Source organism: Triturus cristatus, chromosome 11 (assembly GCF_964204655.1).
Source record: "Triturus cristatus chromosome 11, aTriCri1.1, whole genome shotgun sequence".
NCBI classification, from domain to species: Eukaryota; Metazoa; Chordata; class Amphibia; order Caudata; family Salamandridae; genus Triturus; species Triturus cristatus.
In genome coordinates this window covers 691,308,437-691,332,395 of record NC_140594.1, presented here as the reverse complement: position 1 = coordinate 691,332,395, position 23,959 = coordinate 691,308,437, and positions in this window count along the sequence as shown.

Genomic DNA, 23,959 nt, shown 5'->3' with positions numbered 1-23,959 from the left:
ACCTTTTACTTATGTCTTAAAAACCAAAACATGAATAAAAAGCATTGTCATTTACAATACCAATAGCCCAAACTTGCATAAATGCGAGACCTATTGCTTTGCAAATGCTTGTTCTTTTTCCATCATTATTCTTTTTGCTAAGCAATTAGTTCAACTGTTTCTTCTAAAACTTCTCAAAACTACCTTTCTATACCTCCCATTACTCTTTCACCCTCTGGATCTTGCACCGTGCTCCTGACTCCTACTCCCAAGGCGCTGCACAGTCCTCTCAATACTCACTATCTACCTGTTAAGAAGTATCATGATCCTAGGACATCAAGAATTCTAATCACTGGCAATCGCTCTGGATAGAATTCCAACCCTTCATTCTTTTTCCCACCATGCCACCTCAGATTAAACCCAGCTATATAATAATACCAGTATTTGTAAAGTGTGAACAATTACCCGAGGGCATCAAGGCACTGGGGGCTGTCGGGAAGATCAAGCGAGCTATTGCCGAGAGTCACGTGGTGCTGGGCTAACCTGCCGCCGGCGCCGCGGATCGAACCATAAACCCCCGGTGTTACGGAGTCAGCCGCCCTGGCCGCTGCGCCACACCTCTTCCTTCCTGCTATATGCAAATCAGTCTTGACCCTGCTCTAATAGGAACAGTCCAGTCGTGAACTGTTATGCCACACCCTCTTTGAACCGGAACACAAGCAGCCCCAGACCGGTTTTGCCGTGACTGGGGCTTTTCAGTTGGTTGTAGCTTGGTTCCAGTAACACAGTGCGCAAGGGACCCACATCTAGGAAAACTCATGGCCACTTAGGGCGGTCCATCAAACATACACAAATGGTGATGAGAGGGTGATTACAATAGGTCTAACCAACCACTGGGAATTGCTCAAGATAGCATTCCAACCCTTTGTTCTTTTGCCCACTGTGCCATGTCATATGAGATCGAGTTTCATGCAAATCAAGCTTCACCCTGCTCCAGTAGGAACAGTGCAGCCCGAACTGCCAAGCCAGGCCCTCTCTGAACCAGAATACAAGCAACCCAGGACTGCCCACTCCATTGTATGTCACATGATACGAATTCCAAAGGGAAAGCAGTCCAGCAGGTAAAGATTCCCCTTTGGAAATAAGTTACCAATTTACTTGAGGTGTCAATAACTTTGCAATGATTTGCCACTGCAATTGCAGTCACGAACTATAGCCACATCTCATTAAAAACCACATATTTCATGCCACCGCCTAACTGCAATTCATGAGCCGCAAACCCCTTTTGCAACTCGGAAATTATTTTCCAAAATGCAAAAAGAGTTTAGTACATTGCAAAGAGAATCATTTTGCCATCACAAATCCTGTGATTTTGCAAATTACAGCGTTTGTGACATCAAAATCATTTTATACATTTGGTGTTCAGACTCTCTCACTTGTACATTAAGTGCCACAATTTTTAGTCATTTCATTGATTTTCTATCGATTTTCATAGAATTTCAGCTTTTGTATTCAGTAATTTTAATTTTATAGAATAAATAATACTTAGGACAAATCTAGCCAAGGAAGACTTTTATTTTCTTCAAGGGTTTCGCTGTCATGCGATTATGATGTCCCTTCACAGATACCTGGCAACAAATGTGTTTCTATAGAACAGACAGGGTTTTGGATATACACCCAGCCGGTCCACGTCAGTTGGATCCCAACGTAGCTGCAAAATAGAAGACGCCTTCCTTGGGACATTGATCACTTATGCAGGACAGGGGGCATCACACTACCACCAATAGTCTCAGTGACTCCTCTCCATAGAATTTCAAGGCAGTTTCGCAGGTCCCCGTTTGTTGTTATGCAATGCAGCTCATGCGTCTTTCCATGCTTCTTTTGCTTATGTCCCTCAACCTGTAGGAAATTTTATTTTTTAGAAAAGTCCATGAGAACTACTGGGAAATCACAGGCTGGCTGTCCTCTTAGGCAAAAGACATCAGACACATCTGTGCACTTCTTGTGGCATTTTGATTTTATTTTTGTAATTTGGTACTTACAGACAAACATACTCACACACACTCTATACAAGATATGCAAACCTTCTCTTCCCTAACGCAATACGTAAAAAGAGAGCCACCTCCAACAATAACACAAGCATTGGCATAGCCAATAGGTCTCGCCTTTGGGACCTTATAAGTGTTTAGCCATGCAACAGTTGCATAACTAAACACCTATAAGGTCCCAAAAGCGAGACCTATTGGCAATGCCAATGCTTGTTTTAACTGCTGCAATCTATTGAAGCCTCGTGGAGAACACTGATCGCGATCAAACATCAAAGTAGCCGCGCGGCCCGCGAAAGTGAAAGTAATCGCGGTAAAGCGCGACGCGCGCGCCCGCGCACGTGCACTGTAGCTCTAGGCTGGCCTGGTAGCACTTTTTGGAGCCCTCACAAAATGTCTCGCCAGACCAGCGCATGCGCTGGGTCAGGCGAGACCTAAAAAAAGAAGGCGAGTGATGAGTGTCCGACCTCCACACTTTGATCCCGCTGTAGTTCCCAGTGAAGAAATGTGGCTGGCTCAAAAGGTGAATGCCGCAGAGACCTTGTGGGCATTTTATTTTCTCATATATCTTTTTCCTCCTTTCTCTATTTTCTATTTCTGTTTTCCTTTGTGGCTTATCAGTTTACAAGTCTACGTTTCCTGCCCTTGGGAAGGAGGTGGGAAAGAGAGCGGATCTGCCCGTTAAAAAGCCTGAGGTGCAAGAGGGAAAAACAGGAAAGAAGGTTTCTGCAGAGTCATTTCTCTTGGTTGCCTGTTTGAGGAAAACATCCAGATACCAGTCTCTCTGCACGAGACCTATGGGCTTCATTCAGGCTGATATTTCCTGGTATTTCTGTATAAAAAGACGAGACTTGCAACTGGAAGGGAAAGGAGATAAGAGTCTAAACAACACCGTCCGGCCCTGCACCTCTGGAGAAGAGAGAAACAGCAAAGATAACAGGTGCGCTTTGGTACCCTTGCATGCAGACCTGCACCCTCAAGGAGGGTTAGGGTGAAGAGGGGAGTGCAGGTAAATAAGACAAGTAAGGCAAGAGGAGGCGAAGAGGGGGGAGTCAAGAAAAATAACCATAGAAATGCGGATGTATGACAACACCTGTAGAGGGGAAAAGCAACCAAGATAGCTTGTGAAAAGGAAAACAATACAATGTCAAAAGGGCGACATGACCAGGAAGACGAAGGGAAGAGGAGTCACTTTATTAAAGGTCGTAGAAAACCCATGAAACTGGCAAGGTCTTGCTGTGGCAAGACTAAAAGTGGAGAATGAACATGTGTGCTCATTTTCAAAAAAATATTCATCAGTTCTCATTGGGAGGGCACAGTGGAAAGTTAGAGCTCACCAGAAAGACACTTCCTTTCCAGTGGTGGCTGGTGACATTTGAAAGTGGTGAGGCGTAAACTTTCTGTCGGAGTGCACCGTGGCGAGCGAGCACAGCGAGCGAGCACGAACATCTTAAGGGGCGTTCAGGGGTCTTCTCCCACCTGAAAATGTTGAAAAAAGAGTGGAAAAATGGTGCATATTCAAGCAAATTTGAGAAGCAAGAAGGTTAATAAAGCAATTGTGAAAGTGCAGTTATTACATTAATAAAGCGATGTCATATAACGACATGTAGATACTGCCACAAAGTTGATTTTATAAAAATAGGTCTAATTGGTGAATATTATAGCACAATTAATCAAATACATTGGCTTGAAGCCATAAAATATTCAGTCAGGTCTATAGGGGACAGCATGTAATAATGCATTAATTCATGGTCTGCCACATTACCTAGGAGCTGTATATATTTCCAAAGCAGACAATCATCTGCTTATAAAAATGTTGTGCCAAATACAAAAATGGATGCAAAGTGGTGGAGCATTGATGCCACAGAAAATGCAGTGCCTGCCTGATACAGTCGGCCTAGTTGCATCTCAAACGTTGGAAACTTTGTGCCAGTATCTAATGCCCAACATTTTACATGTGCATTAATAACGTGGTTTGCTTCTAATAGTATGATGCTTCACCAGCATACCACAGAACAGCCCATATGACATCACAGACCGAACTTTCACTGATGCTTATTGTGTGAGAAGACAGCTCACTGTGCCAATCAGCCACTCAAGCTGCCTGCTTTGCAGTTTGTGATGCAATGACAGGTGCAGGTAACCAAATATACAGGTTCCAGTTTCACACATTATTAGCATTCAGTAACTACACGTACTGCTATGAAGCCAGCACCCACACTGCTAAAATGAGAAAAACAAAGATTGCCATTGCAGATTCTACAATTGAACATGTGTAGTAAATAACACTGCCGCACCTGAAACCTAATTGTGGAGTTATGCTAAGGACCACTGTTATGCCATAGAATATTTTGAACTGCATGCAAAGGACCACTGTCATTCTAGAAAACATGTTATCCCACAACAAAACCACAATTACCATGCCGGAAGTTGCATTGCCCAGGGAAGGAGCACAACTCTATCATGCCAGATGAACTAACAAGGAAAGGGTACCAGATAGGTACACAGCTTTTCTTTCTGATTCAAACATCAACATTCCATAGAAGACGTCACACAATTACTCAGCTCGGGCAGCTCCCAGAACATTCTCCACCCGAGCATGCACACAGCAATGAATACAGGCAGCACCTCTTCACACCTAGGCAGAGGCTTAAATGCTTAGGAAATATAGAGGCCGCCAAAACTGCGAGGCACAGTCCGGCTGTACTCTGCTCCTTTTGCCGAGAACTTGCCTTGCATGAACATGTCTCCCAAGCAAGTATACTACACAACTCCTACTTACATTTAACAGTAGTCACTCAAATCTGAGCCCAACAATTTTTGAGGAGTATGGTGAGCATGACAGACATGTGTGGTGGACCACATTTGTAAAAAATAAAAATAAAAAGTGAAGCTAACATTTGAATATTTGTCCATCATATTCCTCTTCCTTAACTCCTTCCGTGCTCATGACGGAACCACGCCGTCATGAGCCACGGTTGCCGTGTGCTCATGATGGAGAGGTTCCGTCATGCTGCGGCCGTTGGCGGCCGCGCCGCCCACGCGGCGCTAATTCCCCGCCTGTGCGGGCGATTAGCGCTGTGGGTGGAGTCATGACGGAACCACTCCGTCATGAGCACAGCCCAACCGTGGCTCATGACGGAGTGGCTCCGTCATGAGCACCGCGCCACCGCGCTGCCCCCCCCCGCACCCTCCAGCGCTGCGGCGGAATTTCCGCCGCAGCGAAGGGGTTAATTCCGATAGCGCAAGAGTCATACAGTGGCAACATTTTTATTGCGTCATATAATCCAGTCAGTAGATTAATTTGTTCTTTAAAGTAAAATGAAGCGGAAGTTTGAGTCTTGAAGTACTTGATGAACAACTGACAACCTTGTTACACTGAAATTATGAAAATGTCACACATAAGCAATCTGAAACCATGGCAGCTATGCCAGTTCAGCTAAAATGATGACAATTACTTAGTCAGTAAGAATTCTGGTACCATTAAGACAAATAATCTCAGTATATATTTTTAAATGGGGTATTTAGGCTCACAAGAATTGATCTATCAGTCATCGTTTCATTGTTTGGTCTACCAGCTAATGCTGTTACTTGGAAGGCTAAAATCAGAAGAAAATGTGTACTGCCACTGGTCGCGGAAACTGTCTGGAAGCTGAGAGGGAAAGGCTAAGTTACACGCCGACTCAGTTTTCAAATCGTTTCTGAGTTGCAGAAAACGTACACCGAAGAACAAGAACAGATGCCCGTACCAGTAGAGAGATGGCTAAAGACCAGTTTACAACACGTAACCCTCCAATCGTTGGGCCTTTGCATCGACTTACAGAAATTAAACAAGAGCATGAGTGTTTGTCATTACGTACACAAATTTAAATTAATACTCCTCGGTATATTTAAAAAGCGAGTGTTTCTTTATTAAGAATGCATAGATTTCTCTTATTGCAAAGCAATAGCATGAGCTTTGGCAGTTCTTGTTAACCTAAAATGAAAGTTATGCTGCACCAAGCTGGTCGCCACAATTTCACCTATTACTTGATAAATGTACCCGGCTCATTCTTTCAATAATGACCGTGGTTCCACGCTCTTGCGGAAGTGCGGAAACTACTCAGTTCTAAAAAACAAACACATTTCCCAGTTTACATTTAATGTTTCAATGAGGTCTGCTTGGGTACATTTGCAATTATAGCATTTGCAGAGTGAGAAACTGTTTTCTGCTAATCCATTCACACATGCATCGACAGAAGCAAGCGTTTTAAGCGTGTTCCTCCGAAAACACCACACGTTTTACAGCCGGGCAGTCGCGGCTCACATGCATCGCAATACATGCGTCGTGCGGGGTGGGGGCCAGGGAATTTCCAAATTAAATATAAAACTTACCTCACAGCCGGTCCGCACCACCTCTGCTCCCCTTGGTGCCTTCACGATCGGCACTGGAGTGGACTGGCAACCCCTCTCAGCCAATCCTGGCGCCAGGATTGGCTTAGGGCACAGTTACTACTTGCCCGCCTGCCCATTAGGAGACCGAGGTTTGAGCCTTTGCTCAACCCTCGCTCTCTTATGGGCATGCGCAAGCCAGTGCAAACACAAGTGTGCATGACTGGGCACGGCGGACAAATTTGCCGACCTTCCTCACTCATGTGCACTTGTGCTGCTGCCTGGCTGTTGCCCCTGGTCTGACAATCATGTCAGTCAACATGACGCGGACCGCCCACCCCCTTCAGACTCTGAAGGGGGTGGGCGGTCCGACGTCACGCTGACTGACATGATTGTCAGTTCTCCCTCGGCGTCTTTGAACTTAAGTAAACTGATTCAGTTTACTTAAGTTCAGAGACGCCGAGGGAGCTGTGGGTGGGGGGGCTACGCCCCAATGGACACACCGCGCCTGTTTCTTTCCACATCTCATTGAAAAAAGCGAACGGCTCTGTAGTCCTCCCTCGGCAGTGCAGTGCAGCCTGAAACACCCAGCGCAGCTCTGTGCCACAACAGTAGCTCAAATCTTGTCTTTAGGTACACTGGAATCCAAGTGCATGACCGGAGGATGAACAACCGCAATCTGACCCATGAAACAACAAGTGTTCCTTCTCCACACGGGTTCAAGAGATGTTACCTGTCAAAGCAACCGCCCTCCACTCTCATAACAGTGAGTATTATTTCTCATAAAATGAAAAACATTATGGAGATGCAGTTTGCATGGGTCTTCTATTCAAGCATTGACCTTTCCAGACACAGGACTTGTTCAGAATGGTCATTGATGCTAAGTTTCTGCCTCTCATATCAGCGGTGATGAAGCCAGGTGGAGGAGATAGCAAGAAGTAACCGGGCTCGTCTACTCTCCTCCCCTCGTTTAACAGAAAAAAAGTGGTGAACGGAGGATTGGGTGGTTGTGCTCACATAAAACTCTTTTACCACATGTATTGTTTGCTATTTAATGTCAGGCACTCCCGGTGTAAGCAGCAGCCTTATTTCAGACTCACATTACACCCTGCAACATGTGTTGGTGGGGAAATCTTGATGTAAGGAATCTAAAAGATCAGCTCTCCCACAAGGCTGAAGTAGGCCATATACAATATGCAGGACTAAGTCCTTCGGGGGAATCACAGGAAGTAGCAGAGGAATGTGTGGTCCTCCTATGTCTTTTGGAAGGTGATATGACCGAAAGCTCTACAATTAGAGCAAAGGGAGAAAAATACACCCAAGTGGCAGGGGAACTGAATATTAAAAGAAACGAAGTGCAGGGTCAAGAGACAAGGAGATGAGCAGGTGAGATACGCAAGTTAAAGCAAGAAACACTGGCTCATGCAGCTGTGAACTCAAGTGTCTCTTGTGGCATGACTCCTGTCCTGTGGAGAAGAGCTGTACGTGTTGACAGGTGTTGCAGGTCTGCTTTCAGGGCATGCACAGCATTGTTTCTTTGACGTCAAGCATGCACAGAGCAGATACACAATTATCTTGCCCTTGCACCGAAGGGCACCTGGTGTCCTTTTACACCTCGCAGGCCCCCCATAGGTAAGGGTCGGTGGGCAGGAGCAAGAGCGTCCCAGGCAGATATAAGCATGGTATTCTCCTGACATAGATGCCTGACACTTATTGAAATAAATAGGTGAATAAGCATAGTTACTGAGCCTCCTAGAGCCCTGGCCAGCTCATCCTCCCCCCTCACAAGGACTTCCTGGTGCGCACTCACTGAAGGAGGCCCAGGACTCTTTAATATCCGAATAGAGAAAATTGTTTCCCAACAACCAGTCCCCTGAAAGAGAGCCTACCGTTTAGTGTTTAAGTGTGACCACTTTTGGAAGCCTAACTGCACCTGAGAGAGGCCACCTTTTAATTTCCATTGGTGCATAGTGAGCACAGCAGAAGGCACTTTTTATAATCGCTATTCCTCCTGCCATGGGCCCTGCTCTCAGGCTACACGCAATGCTTCACTCCCAGTTCTTTCAATCTATCACCCATTGACCAGCACTAAAATTAGCAACGATAATATATATATATATATATTTTTAAAATATCCCGGCAGAAGCGTCTCCCAGCTGACTCATCCAGCCCTTATTGCATAGGAAATAGCCTTGGTAATCACCCGACAATAAATCCGTATGATCCATTATTTTAAACGAGACTCATTTTGGAACAGATGGGGAAGGGAGGGGGGGTGGGTGATGGAGATGAAAAATGGCAGCTAATAAAAGTGTGGGGAACAAGCTCAATATCCGCAGATATTAAACCACAGGAACACCGGAATTGCGCAATAAGACAGAACACGCTGGCCCATTTCTTTCGCTGAAGGTTGAAGCCTGTAATCTACTTTTGATGTCTACTGAAGGCGTGGGTTCGGCGACGCACACGCACGAGGGATGTGGCCTCATCTGGCGCGAGCTACCCTGCGCGCTGTTCCTTCCGAGGAGCGGGCGCTGAAAAGATCAGGGCACAAGTGTTACAGTGCTCCTTGTATCGCCACAAAGGGTTTTCCTAGCCATGCGTCGTGGTCCATCCTGCCTTGAACTAGGGGGCTACGAACTTTCGGCTTGAGGCATGGAGTCTTTGTCCTCAGGCATTTTGGTCCTTTGTTAGGAGGAACAGAACTTACATTTAGTAAAAGATGTCTTTCTCTGAGTTCTTTGCTAGCTTTCTGTATTGTCTGAGTAAAATCTAAAATTATCTTTGTGCTACAGAGTTTTGAGACCGAGAATTATACCTGAAGTAGTCCAATTGTTATTGTTTCAAACTTCATGTATAGAACCTTGATGCCACCACGTGTGTGTGGCTTCCTAGCACTCAACTATGTCTTTCATGTAGAGGGCCCGGGCTCTGCATGAATGTTTGAGAGAGCGCACTGATGCAGAGTGGCTTTGTGGAAACCAATTAGGAAGCTGGTGTGTGTTTGCTGTGATGCTCTTAATCATGGCTATTGGAACTGGTTAGTTGTCCTTGTCTCTAGATGAAGTGTGAGGGAGATATAGTCGCACATTTCTCCATATTTTCATTCAGTGCATTACTGCAGGTAACTCAAGGTCATTTTAGGACAGAATAAATACATAAGTATGTTTGTTGTGTTGACTGTTCAAAGGCTCGATGAGTTTACTTATGTCACACACAAACAGGTATGTTTGAGCTAAGGCTCTATATAGTAAAGGCCTCGTTGAGCAAACTGGAAGCACTGGGGAGGATTCCAAGGATTAAAGTAAATAAAGGCGAGGCTCAATCGATCGACGGATTCCCAAGCAAGAGCGTATCAGGTGGAGGGAAAGAGCGTAAATCCCGATCCAGAAGTGTAGGTGCGCCCCAATGTTCCTAGATTGGAACAGTTATATTTTGCCAGAAGTACTTGAGACAATGCCATTGGAAACAAAAACGACCAGAGAGTTGAGGAGCGAGAGTTGAATGTCCATTTTATCTGACTGGTACAGTAAGGCATTGACTGATACTTGCATGTTATTCAAAATGAAAAGGAAAGTCCATATAGCATCCGTCTTGTGTAGTTTCTCCTGTTTGAAATCCCTTTTAGGTGTCTGACTGCTGATCCCCGAAGACGGATTAGGTGTGTATGAGGCTACCAATTCTTCCCATTCATGCGCTGAAAGGTGGGAGATAACATAGTTTGAGGCCTGAGTTTCAGCTTTCCTTTGGGGCGGACCGTTGTTGCTGCTGGTAGGAGGAGCCCATCGCGGGCCTTGAATGTCTACCTTGTAATGTAAATGATCATTATGGTTGACAGTCAAGGTTTGTCTGGAATTTGAATGCAGAGTTAGTGGGTTAGAGAGCCTTGTCTTGAGAGTTAAAGGCTCCTATCTAGTTGCTTATTGTTGTGCAATGTTAGCTCATTTTGACCTGGCAGCTTTGTGGGTTGCCCATTTATCGTTGACCTGGGTGGGATGATGGGAGAGTCCGCTGATAAGACCATTGCTGGTTCCCCACCCAGTAATGAGAGTCCCCCATTGAGTTGAACTCCTCCTTCCTCAATTTCATCGAATTGCCAGTCCTTATTTGAGCTTTTGTTTCTCGCCCTAGTATACATCCTCTCCTTGCCCTTGATTTCTTCAATTTATCCATTAGGTCCTACTTTAGCATTAAGCAGTGGTGTCCTCGAGTTTCACCCTATTCACCATCTTTACTGAGAGTGCCGTTCCTGCATGCTCATTGTTTCCAACCAAAACCATTGCAGTGGCTGCTTCATTTTCTCTCGGTCTCATGAGCCCTTCACAAACCACATTAGAGTGGTCCACAACCACTTGTTGTAGTGGTGATGGAATCTCATTTACCCAGTCCTTACTTGAGCAAAGCACTGATTCAGCATCTTTTAGAAAGGAGAATTTAATGTATATTTTTGGCTGATATCTAAATGGTACAGACATTGGTGCTGTTTCTGGGGCTGACTCTTGAGGAGGTGGGGCAATAGGATCCTCCTCTACTAGGGACTTCTTTTTCCACCCTTGGTGATAGCCATTATCACATACATCATTTTTGGTATCAACCAAATTAGGCGTGGTTAGTAATATTAACAAGGAAGTGGCTACCAGCTAAGTGCGTCACACAAACACCAACGTTTCATAAGCACATGCTGCAGGTACACACCCATCCACCCAAATTCATAGGCCAGACACCTTAAACATAGATCACCTTTACAAAGGATTGTGCTGGCGCCTGTAACTGTGTTTTGGACCAGAAACCTGTTACCTGCATTGTTAACATCGCCGTACTCTGCTCAGGGGCATCGCTGCACGTAGGGAAGAGCCGCCACAGCTTCCCATTTCTGCTGCTGCTGTGCACTTCTATTCCCATAACCCCCTGCTCCAACACACCCGTGCAGAATTTCCATCGCCATAAGAGGTGCGCTGCACTGGAACATGATGCTATTTCAATAGATGTTTTATGATCATTTTAATCGTTTTGTTGTTGTCTTTTATGGCTATTAATGACAGAAGGAAAATTCTTTGATGATCACCTTTACAAAGAACCACACATCAACATATTCCAGATTGACCTCCCGCAGACTCTATACATTTTCCCCTTCTGGCAGATCAAATGAAAGCATAGGAGTATACAGCCATGCATTTTTTAATGCAGATTTCAAAAGTTCTATGGATAGTTTTGAAATTTTATGAATGGCGTTATTTGTCGCATCTGCAGGAAAATCATGACTTATAAGACTATTTTTATGTGATATCCATATTTGAGCACTGTTATGCAAAAGATATTGTTTGCAGAAAAGAGTTGACTCTCATTGGGAGTTGGCTGGCATAAGTGTCTCAAACTCTCCCCCAAGGAGATACCAATACCAAAAGGGTCACTACTTTCACATGGCAGAGATCCAGCAGAATTACAAGTGTCAATACTCACATGGATACAATCAAAAGAACAAACTCCTGGTGAATCAGGAGAAGACCAGGCTTCGGGAAGTATCAACGAAAGAAGACCGCATTCTGGCAACTTGGCGCTTTGCAAATTAAAACAAGCACAAGCTACAATTATTTGGGCTTCTGGCTATCGGAAGGGGCTAAACCTACAGCCCACCTGAAACATCTGAGAAGGAAAGGGGCTGGCATCATTTTTTCTTTAGAAAGCCTTAACCAGCGACTTCACAGTCCAACTGCAGAACCTATTCTGAAAGTTCTCAAGGCAAAATTAGTCGCCTCTCTCAACTATGGCCATTTAGTTTTTCCTGGTGCCTTTAACAAGTTCCTCATGAACCTTCTAATTCTGGCCTATAAAAAGGTTCTAGCTCTTCCTCGACAGGCCAGGAGAGCAAGAGTAAGGCTGGAGCTAGGTCTCACTCGTCCAGACATTACTTGCTCTGGCGATCTATTAAAATACTATATTAGAACTCTGTGAGCCCCAGTATTGTCATTAATAAAGGCAAATTAAAACGATCTTCGAAGAGGATGGCTCTTCATGGCAGGTGCAGTTGGCAGCAGCCACGAGATAACTGGATATAGATGTCCAAAATCTGCACAACTCTGACATCCCAGTAATAGCCTGGAGAAAAACAGTGAACACACAGGTCAAGAGAATATCTTTTGAAAGGGACCTGGAAAGTTTGCATCATCAATCCAATCTGTCTCCACTGGACGCCTCATACATTGTGGGAAAACCGCAGCCTTACCTTGAGCAAGCTCTGACAGTCTTGGCCCGGGAAAGAATCATCTACATGAGACTCCTCGCTCTGCCTATCACAGACTTTAACTCAACTTGGGCTCGGCAGGACAACTTAGTGGCCTGTCGACTCTGCAACTACCACTGTGTATCTTGGCTCGATCTGTTGTGCTGCTGCCCAAAGTTAGTTAGTGAGCGGCAGTGCTTGGTTCTCCCTATCTGTAGGTTTTACGGCCTTCGAAGTTGCAGAGACGTTTCAGATCTGTCCTACTCTGTTAACACAACTCAAACTGTGGCCCGATTAGGGAAATTCATAGACTCAATCCGGGCTGCGCTGAAACTGAAAACTGAGACATAAAAGTAATCAGTCGGCCATCAAGCAAGAGAGACTATGATAAAACTCTTCCTTAAGTCCTATGCACAGCACCTACTGCTAGATTGGATAATAGTTCTAGCAATAGATCTTTTATTATCTTAATTGTTTTAATGTTTTTTCACTGTTAGTAAAATCGAGTGAGATTTTAACCGCTTCGATGCTCATGACGGAGCGGTTCCGTCATGAGCATCGGTTGGGCTGTGCTCATGACGGAACCGCTCCGTCATGAGGACAGCCCCTGGGGGAAGCGCTGGCGCTCCCCCCCTGGGGCATCGATCGTGCCCCCACAGACGGGGATGGCAGCGGAAGAGTTTCCGCTGCCACCCCCGAGCCCCCCCACGCTTCCTGGTGACGTCAGCGCGCGCCGACGTCATCAGGAAGCACTGGGACGCCTGGAAGCCATTTGTTTCCGGGCGTCCCAGCAGCAGCATCAGGTCAGTGGAGTTCTCCGGTGGGGACGCGGGGGCCGCGGCGGTGATTTTGAAAGTATTGAGGCATCGGGGGAGAGGACAGTATTTCCTCTCCACTGATGTCTCAATACAGGGCATTCCTGCAGCACGATCGCGCACAGCGTCGCGATCGTGCTGCAGGAATGCCACCACTAGGCACCAGGGATGCGTTTTAGCAATAAAGGAAGCGACCCCTTGGGCAAGGGTCGCTTCCAATGGCCCCATTATGTCTGCAAGACTTTTCTGCCCCCTCTGGGGGCAGATCGGTTGAATTTTTGTGCCGTTTCCGCTCCCAGGGGGGGCAGAAGAGCCCACTAGACACCAGGGATCATTGTGATGTTGTAGGAAGCGACCCCTTGGGCAAGGGTCGCTTCCTGGGCCCCCAATATTTTTGGAAGACTTTTCTGCCCCCTCTGGGGGCAGATCGGTTGAATTTTCATGCCGTTTCCGCTCCCAGGGGGGGCAGAAGAGCCCACTAGACACCAGGGATCATTGTGATGTTGTAGGAAGCGACCCCTTGGGCAAGGGTCGCTTCCTGGGCCCCCAATATTTTTGGAAGACATTTCTGCCCCCTCTGGGGCCAGATCGGTTGAATTTTCGTGCCGTTTCCGCTCCCAGGGGGGGCAGAAGAGCCCACTAGACACCAGGGATCATTGTGATGTTGTAGGAAGCGACCCCTTGGGCAAGGGTCGCTTCCTGGGCCCCCAATATTTTTGGAAGACTATTCTGCCCCCTCTGGGGGCAGATCGGTTGAATTTTCGTTCCGTTTCCGCTCCCATGGGGGGCAGAAGAGCCCACTAGACACCAGGGATCATTGTGATGTTGTAGGAAGCGACCCCTTGGGCAAGGGTCGCTTCCTGGGCCCCCAATATTTTTGGAAGACTTTTCTGCCCCCTCTGGGGGCAGATCGGTTGAATTTTCATGCCGTTTCCGCTCCCAGGGGGGGCAGAAGAGCCCACTAGACACCAGGGATCATTGTGATGTTGTAGGAAGCGACCCCTCGGGCAAGGGTTGCTTCCTGGGCCCCCAATATTTTTGGAAGACTTTTCTGCCCCCTCTGGGGGCAGATCGGTTGAATTTTCGTGCCGTTTCCGCTCCCAGGGGGGGCAGAAGAGCCCACTAGACACCAGGGTTCATTGTGATATTGTAGGAAGCGACCCCTTGGGCAAGGGTTGCTTCCTGGGGGCTCAAATATTTTTCAAGACTTTTCTGCCCCCTCCTGGGGGCAGATCGGTCTTTTGTGTAGCCGTTTCTGGTCCCAGGGGGGGCAGAAAAGCCCACTAGACACCAGGGAATTAGTGTAACTAAAAATCGAATTGACCCCTGGCTTCCAGGGTGCAATTTTTTATAATATGTATTTGGCCCACCCGCCCCGGGACAGAGTAGCCTTTATTTTCCTGCTGTTTTCTGCCCCACCTGGCACACAACCCGATTGACCATTTGGGTAGTGACTTAGCATGTTATAATGTTTATTGTTATATGTTTTGTGAATTGCAATTGTAATGTTTTTTTTTTACTTTTTATTTCTAGGTGAAGGCGTTTGCTCTTTTCATTGTGCCGTTTTGTTACTGGTGGTTCTGCTGTTTGTGTAGTTTGGTAAGAGACTTTTTTTTTGTACAATGTAAATGTGTTTGATTTCTCTGCATGAATTTCTTTTGCCAATGGTGTAATAATAGCAGTATGTTTGTTTTTTGAGTGTCAAAAACTTTTTGCATTGGTGCTCGATGTGTATTTTGTTGTCTTGTGAGTAATTTGTTTTTTTTCTTCCTTCTAGTTGGATATCGTTGGTTTTTGCTGTGTCACTGCAGAGTTGGTTTCTGGTGAGTGCAGCTGTCTCTTGTAATTGAATTGTATAGTTTTTGAGTACATTGATCTTTGTGATAAAGGTACACATTTCTTTACTTACTTGGTTTGCACATTGTTGGTTGTTGTTGACTTGTTTGTGCAGTCTTCTATCTTAGTAAGTATAATGGCTAGCCGCAGGATTACTGCTCAGCAGGTTGTTGGTTTGCTGTTTGAGTCTTCTTCTGACCATGGTTCAGAGACTGACTCTGCATCTGAGGGAGAGGAGGCAGGGGACGATTCTGGCAGTGAGTTGTCTCTCCGTATGGAGTCATCGGATGATGAAGATACTCTTAGTGCGGATGAAGTGCCTGTGTTAGAGGAGGAGACTGATGTGCCGATAGTGTGGCAAGAGGCATCTGGGCTGCAGCCTGGGACTGCAAGGCTTCCCTTTGAAAGTGATGACCTCTGGGTTGCCCCTGGCATGGTGCAGCCAGCATTGCCAGAGTTTACTGGTGTTCCAGGGTCTAGAGTGAATACTGAAAACTTTTTGCCGGTAAATTTTTTTCAGTTGTTTATGGACGATGTGTTTTTGGCAGAGATTGTTGAGCAGACTAATTTGTATGCCGAACAGTTTTTGAGGGACAACAGTGCCAGTCTTAAGCCACACTCTAGAGCTACCTGGTGGACTCCCACAAATGTTGAAGAGATGAAGAAGTTCTTGGGTTTAACTTTTTTGATGGGCTTGCTAAGGAAGCCATCAATGTCTTCATATTGGTCTAGGAGTCCCTTGATGGCAACGTCTATTTTTCCGGCAGTCATGAGTCGTGACAGGTATTTGCTTGTGCTTCGGATGATGCATTTTGTTGATAATGGTTTAGTGTTGCCACGAGATCACCCTGACTGTGACCGTATTTTTAAGATTAGGCCTGTCCTTGATCACTTTGTTGATCGATTTTCTGAGATTTATGCCCCTGGGAAAGAAATTGCAGTGGATGAGTCTTTGGTGTTGTTCAAGGGCCGCTTGGTTTTTAGGCAATACATTCCTAGTAAGAGGGCACGCTATGGAATAAAGCTGTATATGCTGTGTGACAGTAGGACTGGATATGTCTCTAATTTCAGGGTGTACACCGGTAAGGAATCTAGGTTTAACCTCCCTGGTTGTCCGTCCACTTTTGGAGTGACTGAGAAAATTGTTTGGGAACTTGGAAGAGGATTTTTTAACAAAGGCCACCATTTATATGTAGATAACTTCTACACTGGTGTGCGGTTGTTCAGGGAATTGACCAAAGTGGACACTCTTGCTTGTGGCACAATCCGCTCTAACCGTAAAGGTTTCCCGAAAGAACTTGTTTGTCAAAAGCTTGTGCGGGGACAGTGCAGTGTGTTGCGTTGCCAGGAGCTTCTTGCTGTGAAGTTTAAAGACAGGAGAGATGTCTACATGCTGACTTACCATCCATGATGAAAGCACTGCACCTGTGACTGTTTGGGGTCAGGTCGCTGAAGCGCGCAAACCTGTGTGCATTTTAGACTATAATAGGCACATGGGTGGTGTTGACAGAGTAGATCAGAGGTTGGAACCTTACACTGCTCTTCGTAAGGCTTACATTTGGTACAAGAAGTTGGCTATCCATCTTTTCCACTTGGCAATGTTTAATGCTTTTGTTGTGTTCCAGGATTCTTGCCCTGAGTCAAAGATGACTTTTGCTAAGTTTCAGGAGTCTGTAATAGGCAGCCTTGTTGTAGTGGAACAGGCAAGTGTTCCTAGAGTTGGAGTGGTGGAGGATGTTGCTAGATTGAAAGAACGCCACTTTCCAGATCACATTCCTCCCACACCCGCAAAAGATTTTCCCAGTAGGAGATGTAGAGTCTGTTGGCGAAGAGGTTCGCGTAAGGAGAGTCATATGTACTGCCCCGACTGTCCTTCTCATCCTGCACTGTGTCTCCCTGCTTGTTTTAAAGCGTACCACACGCGAAAGAATTTTTGGGAGCATTCATGAGTGGTAAAGTGAACTGCCTGGTCTGTATTCCTTGGATAATTTGATTCTGTTTCAAGGTTGGTGTTAGTGCAATGTATTTAGTTGCTGATTTTCTGTTAGAAGATATGTATCTATTTGCAATTTGTTTGTGTTTTTATTTTTTTCTAAAAAAATCCAAAATGTGATGGCGGTGTGTGTAGGCTTGCGCTTGGCTGTTGGTGTGTGTGGACTGGCACTTGGTTGGTGGTGTGTGTGGAATGGTGCTTGGCTGGCGGTGTGCGTGGTCTGGCGGTGTGCATGGACTGGCGGTGTGCGTGGACTGGTGCGTGGCTGGTGGTGTGCGTGGACTGGAGCTTGGCTGGCGGTGTGCGTGGAATGGTGCTTGGCTGGCAGTGTGCATGGACTGGTACTTGGCTGGCGGTGTGCGTGGACTGGTGGTGTGTGCGGACTGGTGTTTGGCTGGTGGTGTCCGTGGACTGGAGCTTGGCTGGTGGTGTGCGTGGACTGGAGCTTGGCTGGTGGTGTGTGCGGACTGGTGCTTGGCTGGTGGTGTCTGTGGACTGGAGCTTGGCTGGCGGTGTGCGTGGATTGGCGATTGGCTGGCGGTGTGCCTGGACTGGCGATTGGCTGGCGGTGTGCCTGTACTGGCGATTGGCTGGCGGTTTGCCTGGACTGGCGCTAGGCTAGCGGTGTGCGTGGACTGGCGCTTGGCTAGCGGTGTGTGTGGACTGGTGCTCGGCTGGCTGTGTGTGAGTAGTGACTTTCTGCTGGTCACTACACACACTGCTAGCTCAGTGCCACTCCACGCAATCCATCAGCCTGTGTAGTTGCTGTGTCTGGATTGTGGGCGTGTGAAAGTGATGGGCCCTTGAATGGCGCTGTGTGCTGGTGTGAGTTTTGTTATGTGATGGGCCCGCGGCTGGCGGTGTGAATGGTTTTGTATGTCTCACACGTATGAAGGTGTATGAATGGCCTGTAAAGAGGTTTGTGCCTTGTCGTGGCTTTACAGCTCACGAGCTGTGAGTCAATGGTTCAGTTTCTCACCCTTTCAATTATTACCAGTGCATTTCATTTCTGTGAAATCACTTGCTAATACAATTGTATCTACTGAACCATCACTCACCCTCGTGCCAAATCCAACCAGTATGTGTGTGTGCTTGCGGATTAGATGGCTGTGCAGTAATATTTGTCTTTCTGAAGCAGGGTGTACCTTGTCCCTTTTTGGTGAATTATGAAATGTGTTGCTTTTGTGCCTGGTGGTGCGAATGGTCTTGTTTGTATCACGTATGAAAGGTGTGTGAATGGCCTGTAAAGTGGTTGGTGCCTTGACGTGGCTTTACAGCTCACGAGCTGCGAGTCATTGGTTTGTTTTTTTGTGAATTTAATTATTGACAGTGCATTTCATTTTTGTGAAATCTCTTGTTAATAAAATTTAATACACTGAACCATGACTCGCCCTCGTGCCAAATCCAACCAGTATGTGTGTGTGTTTGAGGAATAGATGGTTGTGCAGGAATCTTTGTCTTTAGTTTCTCTGCCAAGGTACACTTTCCATGCAAGAAAAACCCACCAACTGTAGATATTGTCGAAAACCCATGGGAGTTCATGGTGATGTCTCTCTTGTGAATTCAACATTTTTTTTTATCCCCAATGTCCTGCAAACCTCAAAATGTCTGCCACATTTTCTTTGCAATTTTACTCCAAAATTCTCACGCTGTAGGAACAATAGTTAATCTGGTTTTGCAAGGGGGGTCACTTTGGTTTTTGACCCGGTGCTCGGCGGCCATCTAGGGAAACCTACCAAACCCATGCATTTCTGAAAACTAGACACCTGGCGGCTTCCAGGGAGGTATGGCTTGCGTGGATCCCCCAACGTTTCCTTACCCAGAATCCCCTGCAAACCTCAATTTTAGCTGAAAAAATCACTTTTTTCACACATTTTGGGGTGGGAAAGTTGTGGCATCACCGGGCTCACACAAATTTACCACCACCCAGCGTTCCCCCAGGTCTCTCGGTAAAAATGGTGCCTCACTTGTGTGGGAGGCCCAAGTACCCGCGGCAGGCAAGGGCCCAAAACGTAGTGAGGTGACATCAAAATGGCCTATCGCAAAATCACCTGGTTTTGCAAGGGGGGTCACTTTGGTTTTTGACGCGGTGCTCGGCGGCCATCTAGGGAAACCTACCAAACCCACGCATTTCTGAAAACTAGACACCCGGCGGCTTCCAGGGAGGTATGGCTTGCGTGGATCCCCCAACGTTTCCTTACCCAGAATCCCCTGCAAACCTCAATTTTAGCTGAAAAAATCACTTTTTTCACACATTTTGGGGTGGGAAAGTTGTGGCATCACCGGGCTCACACAAATTTACCACCACCCAGCGTTCCCCCAGGTCTCCCGGTAAAAATGGTGCCTCACTTGTGTGGGAGGCCCAAGTACCCGCGGCAGGCAAGGGCCCAAAACGTAGTGACGTGACATCAAAATGGCCTATCGCAAAATCACCTGGTTTTGCAAGGGGGGTCACTTTGGTTTTTGACCCGGTGCTCGGAGGCCATCTAGGGAAACCTACCAAACCCACACATTTCTGAAAACTAGACACCCGTCGGCTTCCAGGGAGGTATGGCTTGCGTGGATCCCCTAACGTTTCCTTACCCAGAATCCCCTGCAAACCTCACTTTTAGCTGAAAAAATCACTTTTTTCACACATTTTGGGGTGGGAAAGTTGTGGCATCACCGGGCTCACACAAATTTACCACCACCCAGCGTTCCCCCAGGTCTCCCGGTAAAAATGGTGCCTCACTTGTGTGGGAGGCCCAAGTACCCGCGGCAGGCAAGGGCCCAAAACGTAGTGAGGTGACATCAAAATGGCCTATCGCAAAATCACCTGGTTTTGCAAGGGGGGTCAAATTGGTTTTTGACCCGTTGCTCGGCGGCCATCTAGGGAAACCTACCAAACCCACGCATTTCTGAAAACTAGACACCCGGCGGCTTCCAGGGAGGTATGGCTTGCGTTGATACCCCAACGTTTCCTTACCCAGAATCCCCTGCAAACCTCAATTTTAGCTGAAAAAATAACTTTTTTCACACATTTTGGGGTGGGAAAGTTGTGGCATCACCGGGCTCACACAAATTTACCAATACCCAGCGTGTACTTGGGCCTCCCACACAAGTATGGCACCATTTTTACCGGGAGACCTGGGGGAACGCTGGGTGGTGGTAAATTTGTGTGAGCCCGGTGATGCCACAACTTTCCCACCCCAAAATGTGTGAAAAAAGTGATTTTTTCAGCAAAAATTGAGGTTTGCAGGGGATTCTGGGTAAGGAAACGTTGGGGGATCCATGCAAGCCATACCTCCCTGGAAGCCGCCGGGTGTCTAGTTTTCAGAAATGCGTGGGTTTGGTAGGTTTCCCTAGATGGCCGCCGAGCACCGGGTCAAAAACCAAAGTGGCCCCCCTTGCAAAACCAGGTGGTTTTGCGATAGGCCATTTTGATGTCGCCTCACTACGTTTTGGGCCCTTGCCTGCCGCGGGTACTTGGGCTTCCCACACAAGTGAGGCACCATTTTTACCGGGAGACCTGGAGGAACGCTGGGTGGTGGTAAATTTGTGTGAGCCCGGTGATGCCACAACTTTCCCACCCCAAAATGTGTGAAAAAAGTGATTTTTTCAGCAAAAATTGAGGTTTGCAGGGGATTCTGGGTAAGGAAACGTTGGGGGATCCACGCAAGCCATACCTCCCTGGAAGCCGCCGGGTGTCTAGTTTTCAGAAATGCATGGGTTTGGTAGGTTTCCTTAGATGGCCGCCGAGCATCAGGTCAAAAACCAAAGTGACCCCCCTTGCAAAACCAGGTGGTTTTGCGATAGGCCATTTTGATGTCGCCTCACTACGTTTTGGGCCCTTGCCTGCCGCGGGTACTTGGGCCTCCCACACAAGTGAGGCACCATTTTTACCGGGAGACCTGGGGGAACGCTGGGTGGTGGTAAATTTGTGTGAGCCCGGTGATGCCACAACTTTCCCACCCCAAAATGTGTGAAAAAAGTGATTTTTTCAGCAAAAATTGAGGTTTGCAGGGGATTCTGGGTAAGGAAACATTGGGGGATCCACGCAAGCCATACCTCCCTGGAAGCCGCCGGGTGTCTAGTTTTCAGAAATGCGTGGGTTTGGTAGGTTTCCCTAGATGGCCGCCGAGCACCGGGTCAAAAACCAAAGTGACCCCCCTTGCAAAACCAGGTGGTTTTGCGATAGGCCATTTTGATGTCGCCTCACTACGTTTTGGGCCCTTGCCTGCCGCGGGTACTTGGGCCTCCCACACAAGTGAGGCACCATTTTTACCGGGAGACCTGGGGGAAGGCTGGGTGGTGGTAAATTTGTGTGAGCCCGGTGATGCCACAACTTTCCCACCCCAAAATGTGTGAAAAAAGTGATTTTTTCAGCAAAAATTGAGGTTTGCAGGGGATTCTGGGTAAGGAAACGTTGGGGGATCCACGCAAGCCATACCTCCCTGGAAGCCGCCGGGTGTCTAGTTTTCAGAAATGCATGGGTTTGGTAGGTTTCCCTAGATGGCCGCCGAGCACCAGGTCAAAAACCAAAGTGACCCCCCTTGCAAAACCAGGTGGTTTTGCGATAGGCCATTTTGATGTCGCCTCACTACGTTTTGGGCCCTTGCCTGCCGCGGGTACTTGGGCCTCCCACACAAGTGAGGCACCATTTTTACCGGGAGACCTGGGGGAACGCTGGGTGGTGGTAAATTTGTGTGAGCCCGGTGATGCCGCAACTTTCCCACCCCAAAATGTGTGAAAAAAGTGATTTTTTCAGCAAAAATTGAGGTTTGCAGGGGATTCTGGGTAAGGAAACGTTGGGGGATCCACGCAAGCCATACCTCCCTGGAAGCCGCCGGGTGTCTAGTTTTCAGAAATGCGTGGGTTTGGTAGGTTTCCCTAGATGGCCGCCGAGCACCGGGTCAAAAACCAAAGTGACCCCCCTTGCAAAACCAGGTGGTTTGCGATAGGCCATTTTGATGTCGCCTCACTACGTTTTGGGCCCGTGCCTGCCGTGGGTACTTGGGCCTCCCACACAAGTGAGGCACCATTTTTACCGGGAGACCTGGGGGAATGCTGGGTGGTGGTAAATTTGTGTGAGCCCGGTGATGCCACAACTTTCCCACCCCAAAATGTGTGAAAAAAGTGATTTTTTCAGCTAAAATTGAGGTTTGCAGGGGATTCTGGGTAAGGAAACGTTGGGGGATCCACGCAAGCCATACCTCCCTGGAAGCCGCCGGTGTCTAGTTTTCAGAAATGCGTGGGTTTGGTAGGTTTCCCTAGATGGCCGCCGAGCACCGGGTCATAAACCAAAGTGACCCCCCTTGGAAAACCAGGTGGTTTTGCGATAGGCCATTTTGATGTCGCCTCACTACGTTTTGTGCCCTTGCCTGCCGCGGGTACTTGGGCCTCCCACACAAGTGAGGCACCATTTTTACCGGGAGACCTGGGGGAACGCTGGGTGGTGGTAAATTTGTGTGAGCTCGGTGATGCCACAACTTTCCCACCCCAAAATGTGTGAAAAAAGTTATTTTTTCAGCTAAAATTGAGGTTTGCAGGGGATTCTGGGTAAGGAAACGTTGGGGGATCAACGCAAGCCATACCTCCCTGGAAGCCGCCGGGTGTCTAGTTTTCAGAAATGCGTGGGTTTGGTAGGTTTCCCTAGATGGCCGCCGAGCAACGGGTCAAAAACCAATTTGACCCCCCTTGCAAAACCAGGTGGTTTTGCGATAGGCCATTTTGATGTCACCTCACTACGTTTTGGGCCCTTGCCTGCCGCGGGTACTTGGGCCTCCCACACAAGTGAGGCACCATTTTTACCGGGAGACCTGGGGGAACGCTGGGTGGTGGTAAATTTGTGTGAGCCCGGTGATGCCACAACTTTCCCACCCCAAAATGTGTGAAAAAAGTGATTTTTTCAGCAAAAATTGAGGTTTGCAGGGGATTCTGGGTAAGGAAACGTTGTGGGATCCACGCAAGCCATACCTCCCTGGAAGCCGCCGGGTGTCTAGTTTTCAGAAATGCGTGGGTTTGGTAGGTTTCCCTAGATGGCCGCCGAGCACCGGGTCAAAAACCAAAGTGACCCCCCTTGCAAAACCAGGTGGTTTTGCGATAGGCCATTTTGATGTCGCCTCACTACGTTTTGGGCCCTTGCCTGCCGCGGGTACTTGGGCCTCCCACAGAAGTGAGGCACCATTTTTACCGGGAGACCTGGGGGATCGCTGGGTGGTGGTAAATTTGTGTGAGCCCGGTGATGCCACAACTTTCCCACCCCAAAATGTGTGAAAAAAAGTGATTTTTTCAGCAAAAATTGAGGTGTGCAGGGGATTCTGGGTAAGGAAATGTTGGGGGATCCATGCAAGCCATACCTCCCTGGAAGCCGCCGGGTGTCTAGTTTTCAGAAATGCGAGGGTTTGGTAGGTTTCCCTAGGTGCCGGCAGAGCTAGGGTTCAAAAACTCCAGCTAGTCACTTTGCCAAAAAAGGGTCATTTTTCACTTCAAAATTGAGGTGTGACCACGTTGCGTTTTGTGCCATTTCCTGTCGCGGGCACTAGGCCGACCCGCACAAGTGAGGTGCCATTTTTCTCGTAGGACTTTGGGGAACGCGGGGTGGGTGGAAATTTGTGGATCCACGCAGATTCTAGAACTTTCCATCCCAGAAATGTGGGGAAAATGTGTTTTTTTTGTCATTTTTTTATGTTTGCAAGGGATTCTGGGTAACAGACCATGG